Below are 15,966 nucleotides of genomic sequence, written 5' to 3'. Positions count from 1 at the left end.
GGGCTCCACGGTTAGAAGGGAGCTGTGCCTGGTTTAAAAGGTCCCTAGATGGCACAAGCACTTAATGCTCAACTACTAACCTAAAGATTGAGGATTTGAACCCACTCAGAGACTTGAGGGTCGGGGGGAACCCAGGTGATTTGCTTGCATAAAGATCACAGTTGATTGGTGGAGCTCTACCAGCTCTTTTGACTGGCAGTCAGAGCTGGCAACATGAGGTGGTCATCAGTCAGGCTTCATGAAAATCCTGAGGACAGTGAAATGCAGGGATATGTGTCTAACCTAATGTTATGCAATCAGGCTTACAAAGAAAATGTGGAGGAGTTGAAGGAAAAGGTCCTGGCCAATAAATCCCTGGCTACTAGAACTGACCAGGACAGCAGAACTGCATTGTATTGGGCATGCTCAACAAGACATACAGAAATAGTTCAATACTTTCTGCAACTTGGAGTGCCAGTGACTGATTAAGATGATGCAGGTTTGACCCACCACATGTCTGTCCGTTTGTCGTGTGTAGGAGCTTGCATGTTGTGGTGATACTAGAAGCTAAGCTGGCAGAGTCACCTATGGTGGGCAGGTTTCAGTGGAGGTTCCAGACTAAGACAGGCTAGGAAGACCAGGCAGTCTATTTCTGACAAAAATGGCCAGTGAAAACCTTATGAATACTAATGGAACATTGTCTGATACAGTGCCAGAAGGTGAGCCCTTCAGTCACTGAAAACATGACTGGGATGAAGGTGAAGTCATAGAAGCTTCATAAAAAACCAAACCCTTTGCCCTCGAGTGGATTCCAACTCATAGTGACCCTACAGGTCAGAGTAGAACTGCCCCGTAGGGTTTCCAAGGAGCGCCTGGTGGATTCGAAAGGCCAACCTTTGGTTAGCAGCCTGAGCTCTTAACCACTACACCACAAGGGTTTGCAGAGCCTTCATAGACACATCCAAATTCCCTGAGGGACCAAGTTACTGGAATGAGGGCTAAGGACCATGGTATCATTGGGACATCTAGCTCAATTGGCATAACATAGTTTATGAAGAAAATGTTCTACATCTGATTGTGGTGAGTAGCCTCTGGGTCTTAAAAGCCTGGGAGCAGCCATCTAAGATATATCTACTGGTCACACCCTGCCTGGAGCAAAGAAGAATGAAGAAAACAAAACAAAAAACAAGGGTAAGATTGGAAACCCTGGTGGTGTAGTGGTTAAAAGCTACAGCTGCTGACCAAAAGGTTGGCAGTTCAAGTCCACCAGGTGCTCCTTGGAAACCCTATGGGGCAGTTCTACTCTGTCCTATAAGGTCACTATGAGTCAGAAACAACTCAATGGCAGTGGGTTTGCTTTTTGATTTGAAGTCACTCCTGAGGTTCACCCTTCAGCCAAAGACTAGACAGGTCTATAAAACAAAAAATAATAATAATAATACAGGTGAGGAGTGTACTTTGTCATTCAACCTTGCATAGAGACTAAATGGGCACACCAGCCCAAAAGGAAAGATGAGAAGGCAGGAAGGGATAAGAAAACTGGATGAATGGAAACAGGGAACCCTGGGTGGAAAAGGGGAGAGTACTGACACATTGCAGGGATTGCAACCAATGTCATGAAACAGTTTGTGTATACATTTTCAAATGAGAAAATAATTTGCCCTGTAAACTTTCACCTAAAGCACAATTAAAAAAAAAATACAACTGGGGAAGAGCTCTCTCCTCTAAGTAGAGTTGACCTTAATGACATGGATGGAGTCAAGCTTTTGGGACCTTCATTTGCTGATGTGGCACAATTCAAAATGAGAAGAAACACCTGCAAATATCCATTAAGAACTGGAACATGGAATCTGCGAAGTATGAAACTAGGAAAATTGTAAGTCATCAAAATGAAATGGAATACATAAAGATCAATACCCTAGGCATTAGTGAGCAAAAATGGACTGGTATTTGCCATTTTGAATTAGACAATCATATTGTCTACTATTTGCCGGGAATGTCAAATTGAAGAGGAATGATATCACATTCATTGTCAAAAAGAAGATTTCAAGATCTATCCTGACTTACAGCACTGTCACTTATAGCATAATAGCCATACACTTAAAAGGAAGACTGGTTAAGATGACTATTATTCAATCACTAAGGCCATAGGTGAAGAAATTGAACACTTTTACCAGCTTCTGTAGTCTGAAATTGATCAGACATGCAATCAGGATACATTGATAATTATTGGTGATTGTTATGTGAAAGATGGAAACAAAGAAGGATCTGTGCTTGGAAAATACGGTTTTGGTGATATAAATGACTCCGGAGACCGCATGACAGAATTTTGCAAGACCAATGACTTCTTCATTGCAGATACCTTTTCTCAACAACATAAACGGCAATTATACACATGGCCCTCACAGGATGGAATACACAGGAGTCAAATCAACTACATCTGTGGGAAGAGACAATGGAAAAACTCAATAATATCATTTGTCAGAACAAGGCCAGGGGCCAACTGTGGAACAGACCATCAATTGCTCATATGCAAGTTCAAGCTGAAACTGAAGCAAATAAGAGCAAGCCCAAGAGAACCAAAGTACGACCTTGAGCATATCCCACCTGAATTTACAGACCATCTCAAGAATAGATTTGACACGTTAAACACCAACGACTGAAGACCAGACAAGTTGTGGAATGACATCAAGGATATCAGACATGAAGAAAGCAAGAGGTCAATTAAAAAGACAGGAAAGAAAGAACAGGCCAAAATGGACATCAGAAGAGACTCTGAAAGTTGCTGTTGAATGCAGAGTAGCTAAGCGAATGGAAGAAATGATCAAGTAAAAGAGCTGAAGAGAAGATTTTGAAGAGCAGCTTAGGAAGACAAAGTATTAAAATGAGATGTGCAAAGACTTAGAGTTAGAAAAACCAGAAGGTGAGAACATACTCGGCATTTCTCAAGCTGAAAAAACAGAAGGAAAAATTCAAGCCTTAAGTTGAAATTCTGAAGGATTCTACAGGTAAAATATTGAACGAAGCAGGAAGCATCAAATAAGATGGAAAGAATACACAGAGTCACTGTACCAAACAAAACTGGTCGACCTTTAATAATTTCAGGAGGTAGCATATGATCAAGAATCAATGGCAGCAAAGGAAGAAGTCCAAGCTGCACCGAAGACACCGGCAAAAAACAAGGCTCCAGGATTTGATGGAATACCAGTTGAAATGTTTCAACGAACGGATGTAGCACTGAAGGTGCCCACTCATCTACGCCAAGAAATTTGGAAGACCGACTAGAAGAGATCCATATTTGCGCCCATTCCAAAGAAAGGTGATCCAACAGAATGTGGAAATTACCGAACAATATCTTTAATATCACACGCAAGCAAAACTTTCCTTAGGATCATTCAATAGGGGTTGCAACAGTACATCGACAGGGAACTGCCAGCAATTCAAGCTAGATTCAAGAAGAGGAGTGGAATGAGGAATATCATTGCTAATATCAGATGGATCTTGGCTGAATGCAGAGAATACCAGAAGAATGTTTACCTGTGTGTTATTGACTATGCAAAGGCTGTCAATCAAAATGGCTGCATTCCTATGTATTACGCAGCTTTCAAAAACAGGGACCAGACTGCTGTCATGTTATTAGAAGGTGGGGCTAATCCAGATGTGAAGGCCCATTTTGAGGCTACAGCAATGCACCCAGCAGCAGCCAAGGACACTTAGCCTGTGATGAGGATAAAGTGGAAAAAGCAAAACTGCTGGTGTCCCACGGAGCAAGTATTTCCATGGAGAATAAAGAAGACAAGACACCCCTGCAAGTGCCCAAAGGTGGTCTTGGTTTAATACTGAAGAGAACGGTGGAAGGTTAAGCAGCTTGGATTTATTCTTTGTATATTTTATGGTTTGCCCCAGTGTTCTGATAACTAAAGCACTTGTGCACAAGACATCATCTATGAATGATGTTTTCTCACCTTCAAAGTCTTATAAACATGTTGAATATTATTCCTGCTGAGGTACTCGTTCTGGGTTTACAAGTTGCTTTCCAGGTGTTGAATTCCTGCTGAAATTGTTCTACGGTTGTATATTTTTCTATATTGATTTCTGGTTTATTTTGAATAAGTGATTCCGTGGCTGTTGTGAATCTTCAGCACGCTCCCATGCATCCTCTATCCACCTTTAAGGCAGAACAATATCAATAACACCAGGCCAGTTATTCTGCCAAATGTTTCCAGATGGATTCTAGAATGCTCCTCTAGAAGTTGAAACACATCCTACCTTGTTTTTCAAGCTCACTCAGGCCTATGCCAAAATTTTCTGTTTTTTTCAACTGTAGGCTTAATTTGTTTTTGTTATAGGTTGTTGTTAGGTGCCATCAAGTCAGTTCCGACTCATAGCAACCCTATGTACAACAGAACAAAACACTGCCCAGTCCTGCTCCATCCTCACAATCGTTATGCTTGAGCCCATTGTTGCAGCCACCGGGTCAAGCCATCTTACTGAGGGTCTTCCTCCTTTTTGCTGACCCTCTGCTTTACCAAGCATGATGTCCCTGCCCAGGGACTGATCCCTGCTGACAACATGTCCAAAGTATGTAAGACATAGTCTTACCATCCTTGCTTCTAAGGAGCATTCTGGTTGTTATTGGAGGAATACTTATATACTTTTGTGAACCAAATTTTAAGTTGGAGGGCATATTATACAAGTTTGGCATTCATAAACATTAAATAAATAAAATAATGAAGAAAAAAAGATCACAGTAAGAAAATCCTATGGAGCAGTTCTACTCTGTAACACATGGAGCCTCCATGAGTCAGAATTGACTCGACAGAAATCAGTTTGGTTCTTGGTTTTGGTGCTTTGTTTAATGCTCTGCTGGTGCCATCTTGAAATTCTTCGTAAGTTTTCAACAAAGCAACCCCGTTTCCATTTTGTACTTGAATCCCAAGTTATGTGGCTGGTCCAGCACTCATATTAGAACTGAAACAAAATTAAAACCATACCTGGAATAAAAATGGAATCTTATACTATTTGGTAACCTGCTTTTTTCCACAAATTGCGTCCATTTTCCCATGTCACAAAATATTTTTCTACAACTTGATTTGCATATACAGTCCAATGAAACCCCAATGTCCATAGTTTGGATACTTGATACCATGATTGGCTTCTGTTTAGCACATATCCTTTATAAATCCTGAAAGGGCACATTACTGAAAATTAAGAATTTCAAGATGTATTTAAAATATGCTATCTAAGCAGGTAATTATGTAAAATTAATTCTTCTACCACGAATTGTCAAAAAGGCTGTTATCTTACAAACTGTGTCAAAAGTCCACTTTACTTACTGAGACTATATGTGGTACTAAAGGCCGCATAGTATTTACTTGTCTATGTTAATGGAATTCTTGGACAAACACTGTTAAATGATGTGTTAGGGAAAAGCAAGCAAAATCTTACTGGAGGAAGAAAGGAGGTAAGATTTTGCTTGTCTTTCCTAAGTACATAGCAACTGAGGGAAAGAATAAAGAATGTAGAACTGATCGAACACTAAAACATGACCTCAAATATCCCATAGTTGGATAGGGTACTACTTTACTCCGAATAGAAACTCCTAGGCTAAGGTAACTATGTTAACAAGAGTTAAAAGGGAGGAAAAAAGCTCTTTTTCCAATATCTGAGCAGTCTAAAATGATAAGAGAAGAGCCTTTGACAAAGAAGTCCAATAAAAGCTTCTCTAATTTCAGAGAAGAGGTTCCAAAGTGATTTTGGAAAAGCAAAGAGAACATTTGGGATTAGATCTCAAAATGAAGACTGGAGTCCTACATCTTTATCACAGCAAGAATGGTGAGCCATGCAAGTTTAAAAGGTGGTCACGTGAGAGAGGGAAGAGAATAGAATCTTGATTATAGTAAATTTAAAATTGGCATGAGTAGAAATGGTAAGTTTAGCAGAAAGGCAACGGAAATTGCAGTGTAACATTACAGAACTCTCAGAAAGTAGACCTGACGAATAATCACAGTCACATTTCCACGGCGTTGAGAGCACACGGAAGCATCAAATACAGATGTATAGTTCCTGTAAAGGCTGTCCTTCCTACCCAGGCTGGGCTTGGAGAATCTCCCTAAAGATCCAGTTAAGCCATTTGTATTAAGCTATTGCCAATGAGATTAATTTTCAGTAATGTGCCCTTACATCCCTTCAGGACTTATAAGGGATATTTGCTACACTGAAAGCCAATCACAGTGTCAAGTATCCAGACTGTGAACACTAAGGTCCCTTTGGACATCATTTAAGAGTGCTTGTCCAAAAAGTCCGCTAAAAGAGAGAGGAAATGCCTTTCATACCACTCATACACTCAGTAGGTAAAGTGGACCCTTGACACAGTTTGCAAGATAGAGCATTTTTGAGGTTTTGTGGCATAAGAATGAATTTTACGTAACCACATGCTTTTTTTTTTTAACATGCTTAGATAGTGCGTTTTAAACACAGAAATGTGTATTTCCACACATTTCTATATATTGTGGTTGACTTCTTGCTTAGCTTAACAATAAAATTCTTGTCTTCTATTCACATAATTTAGCATGACCTAGTTTTTTTTTTTTTAGTAATTACAATTGAGTGTGTGTGTGTTTGTATGTATGTATCATATATACCTGCCACAGTTCCTGGGTGGCACAAATTATTAAGTGTTGGACTACTAACCAAAAGGGATGGCGGTTGAAACCCACTCAGAGGCACTTTGGAAATAAGGCCTGAATATCTGCTTCCCAAATACCATACCCTTGAAAACCCTATAGAGTGCAGTTCTACTCTGCACACGTGGGGTCATCGTGAGTCGGAATCAACTTGACAGCAACTAACAACATACCTGCCCCCTGTCTATCAGTTTCTCATACTCTGGTAGCTCGCGTGTTTCTATGATGTTGAAAGCTATGCCACCATTATTTCAAATACCAGCAGGGTCACTCGTGGTGGAGCTGCCAGACTAAGACAGACTAGGAAGAAATGCCTGGTAATCTACTTCCAAAAATTAGCCAATGAAATTCCTGTGGATCAGAACAGAATATTGCCTGATACATTTCTAGAAAATCACCCTAGAATTAAACAAAAAAAAAAAAACCAAACCCGTTTCCATAGCAACCCTACAGGCTAGAGTAGAACTGCCCCATAGGGGCATATGATATGTATCTACAAAGGAGAAACAATTCTGACAGTAGTACAGTGTATTGAGGCTTTGTTACTCTAATGGGGTCCACAGACCAGCAATATCTGCCTGACTGCGGAGCTTGTTTGCAGTTGTGTGCCATCAAGTCCATTCCAACTCATAGCAACCCTAAGGTCAGAGTATAACCGCCCCATAGGGTTTCCTGGGCTGAAATCTTTACAGGAGCAAATAGCCAGATCTTTTCTCACTCGGAGAGGCTGGTGGGTTTGAACCACTGACCTTTCAGTTAACAGCCAAGCACTTAACCATTGTACCACCAGGGCTCCTTGGGACTAGTTAGAAGGTAGGGTCTCAGGCCCTGTCTCAGATCTACTGTATTACAATCTGCTTTTCAGTAAAATCCCCAGGTGATTTCTGTGCAAATTAAAGCATCAGAAGTGCAGGTTCAGAATACTGAATTCACGGTACTATATGGATGTCATTAGAAAAGATCTATGGCTGGTGTATAGCTTTCAACCTGTATGTTCTCTCCAGTTTGAGAGGGAAAATCATCTGTTTTTAGCTAGTTCCCTCACCCTTAGATGACAACCAATCAGCTCAGCTCATATCAGAGTGCATCATGTAGACAACATTTCCCATCTCCATCGGACCAACAAAACCACCATGGTGTTGCAAAGATAACTGGCAGAAATCAAGATGCACTTCAACACTTGACTGTTGAGTCTATTAGATAGGAAATACAATCAATTTAGCATGACGACATTTTTTTAAATTAATTTTTATTAAGCTTCAAGTGAACATTTACCATTCCAATCAGTCTGTCACATGTAGGTTTACATACATCTTACTCCCTTTTCCCACTTGCTCTCCCCCTATTGAGTCAGCCCTTTCAGTCTCTCGTTTCATGCCAATTTTGCCGTCTTCCCTCTCTCTCTATCTTCCCATACCCCCTCCAGTCAAGAGTTGCCAACACACTCTCCAGTGTCCACCTGATATAATTAGCTCACTCTTCATCAGCATCTCTCTCCCCCCCACTGACCAGTCCTTTTCATGCCTGATGAATTGTCATCGGGGATGGTTCCTGTCCTGTGCCATCAGAAGTTCTGGGGAGCATTGTCCCTGGGATTCCTCTAGTCGCAGTCATACCATTAGGTATGGTCTTTTTATGAGAATTTGGGGTCTGTATCTCTCCTGCTCCCTCAGGAGTTGTCTGTTGTGCTCCCTGACAGGGCAGACATCGATTGTGGCCGGGCACCAACTAGTTCTTCTGGTCTCAGGATAATGTAGGTCTCTGGTTCATGTGGCCCTTTCTGTCTCTTGGGCTCATTGTTATCGTGTGACCTTGGTGTTCTTCATTCTCCTTTGATCCAGGTGGGTTGAGACCAATTGATGCATCTTAGATGGCCGCTTGTTAGCATTTAAGACCCCAGACACCACATTTCAAAGTGGGATGCAGAATGTTTTCATAATAGAATTATTTTGCCCATTGACTTAGAAGTCCCCTCAAACCATGTTTCCCAGACCCCTGCCCCTGCTCCGCTGACCTTTGAAGCTTTCATTTTATCCCGGAAACCTCTTTGCTTTTAGTCCAGTCCAGTTAGCTGACCTTCCTTGTATTGAGTGTTGTCTTTCCCTTCACCCAAAGCAGTTCTTATCTACTGATTGATCAATATGAAACCCTCTCCCTCCCTCCCCTCTTTGTAACCACAAAAGTATGTGTGCATGACTACATTTTAGGGTTATGCTGGCCTGTAGAGTTCCACTGCTTTACTTAGATTATGTAAAAATTAATAACCATTATTGGCTGTGAAATCATAGCCCAGTGACCTATTTTCTATATTATTTTGTTCTTTTCTATTTTATGTTACAGTAGAAAATTGAAAAATATTAAGAAAATTAAAATTATCTGTATATATTTTACTCCAAGTGGAGTAAATATATATATTTACTATAAATTATTTACAAGAAATTTCAGAGACAAAGGAAGAAGTGAAATCTATTTTTATGTTCCTTTGAACAGGAAGCTAGGAAGCATGCACAGATATGAACAAGACTCAAGGAGAAATCTAAGAGATAAAAAATGTTTAACTGACATAAACCTCAATTGATGGGTTGAATATTACACTCAACATAGTAGAATGCATAATTAACGAACTAGGAGATAAAATAGATGAAATTTCCCCCAGATCAAAAATAAGAAGGAAAAAAAAAGAAAACACTGCAACATGGAGAATGAAAAGCTCTAAAGTAGGACTTCAGAAGGAGAGAATAGAGAGAATGTCAAGGAGGCAATATTCAAAGAGATGTTGGCTGAGAATGTTCTAGAAATGAGAACTGACATGTGCTCTTAGATTGAAGCCCCTGAGTGCCAAGCACAGTTTGAAAATATCTACCCCAGAACACATTGAGGAGCCCTGGTGATTAAGAGCTATGGCTGCTAACCAAAAAGTTCAGCAGTTCAAATCCACCAGCCACTCCTTGGAAGCCCTATGGGGCAGTTCTACTCTGTCCTATAGGGTCGCTATAAGTCAGAACCCACTCTACGGGGCCTAACAACACAACAAACACATGGTGGAGCCGTGGTTAAGAGCTACTGCTGCTAACCAAAAAGCCGGCAGTTTGAATCAAACAACCACTCCTTGGAAACCCTATGTGGCAGTTCTACTCTGTCTGATAGTGTCACTACGAGTCAGAATCAGCTGGATGGCAATGGGTTTGGTAAACCCATTGTAGGCATCCCTAGGTGGCACCAATGGTTAAGTGCTTGACTACTAGCCAAAAGGTTGGTAGTTCAACCTAACCAGAGGTGCCTCAGAAGAAAGGCCTGGTGATCTGCTTCCAAAAGGTCACAGCCTTGAAAATCCTACAGAACAGTTCTACTTTACACACATGGGGTCACCGTGTGTCAGAATCACCTTGACAGTGACTAACAACAAACACATTCTAACAGAGCAGCATAAAAACATGAAGAGAAAACTTAACCTACAAAAGAACAACCATATTTATTCCTGAGATTAGTTTTCTTTTCCTTCCCCTGAATGTCCCAGCTAGCCTTAATGGTGTAATGGTTAAGAGCTTGGCTGCTAACCAAAAGGTCGGCAGTTCAAATCTGCCAGCCGCTCCTTGGAAACCCTCTGAGGGCAGTTCTACTCTGTCCTATAGGGCCGCTAGGAGTGGGAACCGACTTGACAGCACCTAACAACAGGCCAAAAGAACACAGAGACCACTTGGTTAGAAGATTTAAGAGAGGGGCACTTTCACAAAGATGGTTTTTGTTGTTGTTTAAAGTTGAAATACTATAATTTTTTACCCAATATTCTGCTGGGGGCCCATTTTTACTGTTGTTGTTGATAGTTGCCCTAGAGTCAATTTCAACTCATTGTGACACCATGTGTTTCAGAGCAGAGCTGCATTCCACAGCATATTCAATGGCTGTGATCTTTGGAAGTAGATCACTAGGCCTGCCTCCCAAGGCACCTATGAGTGTATTCGAACCACCAACCTTTAAGCTAGTGGTTGAGCACTTAACTGTTGGCACCACTCCCATTACAATGGCAAAAAAAAAAAAAAGGCAAAATAAGAGAGTTCTATTTCTGTCTGGAGTCCCTGGGTGGTGAAAATGGTTATGGGCTTGGCTACTAACTGAAAGGTTGGTGGTTGGAATCCACCCAGAGACACCTGGGAAGAAAGGCCTGGAGATCAACTTCCAAAAGATCACAGCCATTGAAAATTCTGTGGGACACACTTTTACTCTGTAACACATGGCCTTGCCAGGGGTCAGAATCGACTCCTCAGCAACAGATTTGTTTGTTTGTCCGTTTGTTTGTTTTTATCATGCTACAGCAACTTTTTTAATCCTTTGACATTCCAAGATTTATACCACCACCAGTAAATTGTCAGTATGCCTTGAAAATACCAGATTACCTAAATTCATATATCAGAGGAGATAACTCCTATCAGCTATAATCAAGACCTAACAAATTTAATCTAACACAATCTACTAAGAATGAAATGAACAGAGAAGTCACTCTACAAACCTGTGTCTTGTCTCAAGTATTTTGTCTTGAGATGATGGGGGCAGGGGACAGGCAAGAAAGTGTTCTGCCTTTTAGGTCTCCTTGAATAACATTAGGCTTCTGGAGCACTGGGCCTCTACATTCTTAATAAATTCACGTTCTTAAACACCACGATCAGTTAAATATTCACCTATATTTTCTTCAGGGTTTTCATGGCTTCTGGATTTTACATTTAGCTCTTTAATCCATCTGAAATTTACCTTGGTCTTTAACGTGAGGCAAGGATTTACTTAAGTGGTTTCCAAACAGTTATCTTCCTTTCTTGACACTGTTGACAGGCACCTTGCTTTTCCATTGGTTTGTGGTAATTGATTTGCAAAGTGTACAGTTTGTTTTTATAATCAAGCCTGCTTCAGGGCAAACTAGTCTCCTCCACTGCTCTGACTGTCGATTCCTCTACCAAACTCTTTTAATGCCTGTGACCTATAGTTCATTTTAATATCCAGTTGAGCAAACCTCCCTGCCAACTCTTCTTTTTTCAAGATGTTCCTAGTTATTACAGGTGTCAACTATTTACTTTTCCAGATGAATATTAGAATATAATTTGAATTCATTTTTTCTATGATATTTTCATTGTAATTGCTTTAAAAAACTATGAACTAATTGTAGAATGCATACATTTATAATATGTAATATCCTTATCCAAGGGATCATTTAAAAATCTCAATGACCAGTTATTCTAATATTTTATTAAAAAAATTATTTTCCATATCTGTTTGTTTTTTTTTTTTTAGTTTTCTTCATTTAGGTCCAATCTATCTCAGGGTTATTTCTAGATACTTCATGTCTCTGGTTTCTATTATGTATGTAATTCTCCATTTAATTAATCATCTTCCCATTCTATCTTCTAAATGATTATGGCATTGTGCGTCAATATTTTAAAATAAGAAAACTCTAGAACTCTTATTTGCTTTCATTTTAGTATCCTTCAGTTGTTTCTGATGTATTTTCCAGGTAGACCATCATATCATCTTGTATTTTTAACATTTCTTTGCCAGTTTTGTTATTCAGAGCCTAAAAGTTCATGGCTGTTCCCTCTTCGTGGTGGAGTGTAACTCTCATCCATGAATGATGTCTTGACGTGGTATAGAATACTTGGGTCACAACCTTTTCCCCTCAGAGCTCTGTAGACATTGCTTCACTGTCTCAAAGTGTTCAACATTGCGGAGCAGAAGTCTGAGACCAGACTGGTTTTTGTTCCTTCGTAAGCTTCCTGCTCTTCCTGACGGGCTGTGTGTAGGATATTTTTTCTTTGCCCTTGAAATTCGAAAATAACACCAGGATAAGTCTAGGTGTTATTCCCTTTTCATTAACTTTAACTAAAACACAATGAACCTTTTTGATTAGCAGATTTTTTTTTATACGTGTAAGAAAATTTCCTTTTATTATACCTTTAATTAGTGTTTATGTTGGTTTCCTCCAAAGGATTTTCATGGGCTGATTTTTGGAAGTAGATTTCCAGGCCTTTCTTCCTAGTCTTAGTCTGGAAGCTCTGCTGAAATCTGTTCAGTATCATAACAACATGCAGGCTTCCACTGACGGATGGGTGGTAGCTGCACATGAGGTGCATTGGCTGGGAATCAAACCCAGGTCTCCCACATGAAAGTCAAGAATTCTACCACTAAACCACCAATGCCTCATTAACAGTTGCTGTTGAGTCAACTCTGGCTCATGGCGATCCCATGTGTCATGTCTGCTCATAGGGTTTTCTTTTCTTTTTTTCATAATTTATTTATTGTGCTTTAGGTGAAAATTTACAGATCAAGTCAGTCTCTCATACAAAAAGCCATACACACCCCGCCTTGCACTCTCAGCTGCTCTCCCCTTAATGAGACAGCACATTCCTCCTCTCCACTCTCTATTCCCCGTGTCCATTCAACCTGCTGCCTTCTCATCTTGCCACCAGACAGGAGCTGCCCACATAGTCTCATGTGTCTACTTGAGCCATGAAGTTCACTCCTCACCAGTATCATTGTCTATCTTATAGTCCAGGCCAATCCTTGTCTGTAGAGTTGGCTTAGGGAATGGTCCCAATCTTGTGCTATCAAAGGGTCCAGGGACCATGACCTTCAGGGTCCCTCTGATCTCAGCCATATCATTAAGCCTGGTATTTTTTACAAGAATTTAAGATCTGTATCCCACTGTTCTCCTGCTCCATCAGGGATTCTCTGTTGTGTTCTCCATAGGGTTTTCAAATGGCTGATTTTTCTAAAGTAGATCTCCAGGCCTTTGTTCCAAGTTGCCTCTGGGTGACTCAAACTGCCAACCTTTCATTTGGCATGTTAACCATATGCACCACCCAAGGACACCAATGATTCATTATCCTTTTGTTATTGTGTGCCCTCCAGTTGATTCCAACACATACCGACCCTGTAAGACATAGTAGAACTGCGCCATAGCTCTTCCTAGGCTATAATCTTTATCGGAGCAGATCGCCAGGTCTTTACTGGAGCAAATAGCCAGCTAGTGGGTTCAAACTGCCAATCTTTCAATTCGCAGCTGAGCGCTTAACTATTGCAACACCAGACCTCCTTAATGCCTCATTAAAAGACTCCTTCAAAAGTAGCACTAAATAAATGATAACATGCATATATATGTGAGTATATATTTTTTTCAAATTAGTTTTGAGTGCCTGCCAGTAGCTTCACTGTTTTACGTTATTTGTGCGTTGTTGTTAGGTGCCTTCAAGTCACTTCTGACTCAAACCGACCCTACGCACCACAGAACAAAAAACTGCCTGGTCCTGCGCCATCCCCACAATTGTTGCTATGCTTGAGCCCACTGTTGCAGCCACTTTTTCACTGACCCCCTACTTTACCAAGCATGATGTCCTTCTCCAGGGGCTGATCCCTCCTGATAACACGTCAAAAGTATGTGAGACATAGTCTTGCCATTCTTGCTTCTAAGGAGCATTCTGGTTGTACTTCCAAGACAGACTTGTTTGTTGTTTTTGCAGTCCATGGTATATTCAATATTCTCCGCCAGCATCACAATTCAAAGGTGTCAATTATTCTTTGTTCTTCCTTATTTATTGTCCTGCTTTCACATGCATATGAGGTGACTGAAAATACCAAGGCTTGCGTCAAAAACCAAAAAAACCAAACCCAATGCCTTCGAGTCGATTCCAACTTAGAGCAAACCTATAAGACAGAGTAGAACTGCCCCATAGAGTTTCCAAGGAGCACATGGCAAATTTGAACTGCCAACCCTCTGGTTAGCAGCCGTAGCAATTAGCCACTACGCCACCACGGTTTCCTTAGGCTTCCGTCAGGTGCACCTTAATCTTCAAGGTGACATCTTTGCTTTTCAACACTTTAAAGAGGTCTTTTGCAGCCAAGTTGCCCAATGCAATGCATCTTTTGATTTCTTGACTGCTGCTTCCATGGCTGTTGATTGTGGATTCAAGTAAAATGAAATCCTTGACAACTTCAATCTTTTCTCCGTTTATCATGATGCTGCTCATTGGTCCAGTTGTGAGGATTTTTGTTTTCTTTATGTTGAGGTGTAATCCATACTGAAGGCTGTGGTCTTTGATCTTCATCAGTAGGTGCTTCAAGTCCTCTTCACTTTCAGCAAGCAAGGTTGTGTCATCTGCATAACGCAGGTTGTTAATGAGTCTTCCTCCAATCCTGATGCCCCGTTCTTCATCATATAGTCCTGTTTCTCAGATTATTTGCTCAGCATACAGATTGAATAGGTATGGTGAAAGAATACAACCCTGACGCACACCTTTCCTGACTTTAAACCACATAGTATCCCTTTGTTCTGTTCAAACAACAGCCTCTTGATCCATGTACAGATTCCTGTATTAATTTCCCTCTTGGTTTTTGCTTAACTTTAGTAAAGTTTCTTTTGAAAACCCCAGCCTGATGGCTTGGCTGAATCCTCCTGGCCTTACCCACACTAAGGTTAACATCTTCAAAGAGCATCCAGTACCTCTGGGGCGCCAGTCATGTTGGTAGCAGACCTCAAAAAGAATAGGAACCCTCGTGGGATCAAATTCCTACTGCATGACCCTCCGAAACTATACTTCCCCAGGTGAGATTGCCGTCAAAGCTTGGGGGAATTTGTGCTTTGTTTTAATTAGTGGGGCCTTTCACTCCAGGTAGGAATTTGTCCCTCTTACCAAACCTGGCTTCCAGAAATCATGCAGCCCAGACAGTGAAACTGCATTTTAAAGGACACTCAAGGCCAAATCAACCATCTTAATCTGACAGATGTTGCTTAGCAAAGTGTTTACAGTACAAATTTCCACATCTGAATTCTGTTGCCTTCACTAATCATCTCCATACTAGGGAAAATAAACAAAAGTCAACACAAAACTCTTCTCCCAGACGTGTGGTTTTAAATACATAACGAGGGCAAAAGGGAAGTGCGGGTATTGAGATTCCAAAGTCCCTAAACGATGCAGCATTTTCAGACTGGTCCTGCCTCACCCCTAAGTTTCTGCATTTAGTAAGTTGTTGTTGTTGTTAGGTGCCGTCGAGTCGGTTCCAACTCCTAGCAACCCTCTGTACAACAGAACGCAACGCTGCCCGGTCCTGTGCCATCCTCACAATTGTTGTTATGCTTGAGCCCATTGTTGCAGCCACTGTGTCAACCCATCTCATTGAGGGTCTTCCTCTTTTCCGCTCACCCTGTACTCTGCCAAGCATGATGTCCTTCTCCAGGGACTGATCCCTCCTGATAATGTGTCCAAAGTATATGAGATGTAGTCTTGTCATCCTTGCTTCTAAGGAGCACTCTGGTTGCACC

Source organism: Loxodonta africana, chromosome X, assembly GCF_030014295.1.
Source record: "Loxodonta africana isolate mLoxAfr1 chromosome X, mLoxAfr1.hap2, whole genome shotgun sequence".
In the NCBI taxonomy this organism is placed as follows: Eukaryota; Metazoa; Chordata; class Mammalia; order Proboscidea; family Elephantidae; genus Loxodonta; species Loxodonta africana.
This window is presented reverse-complemented; position numbering follows the sequence as displayed.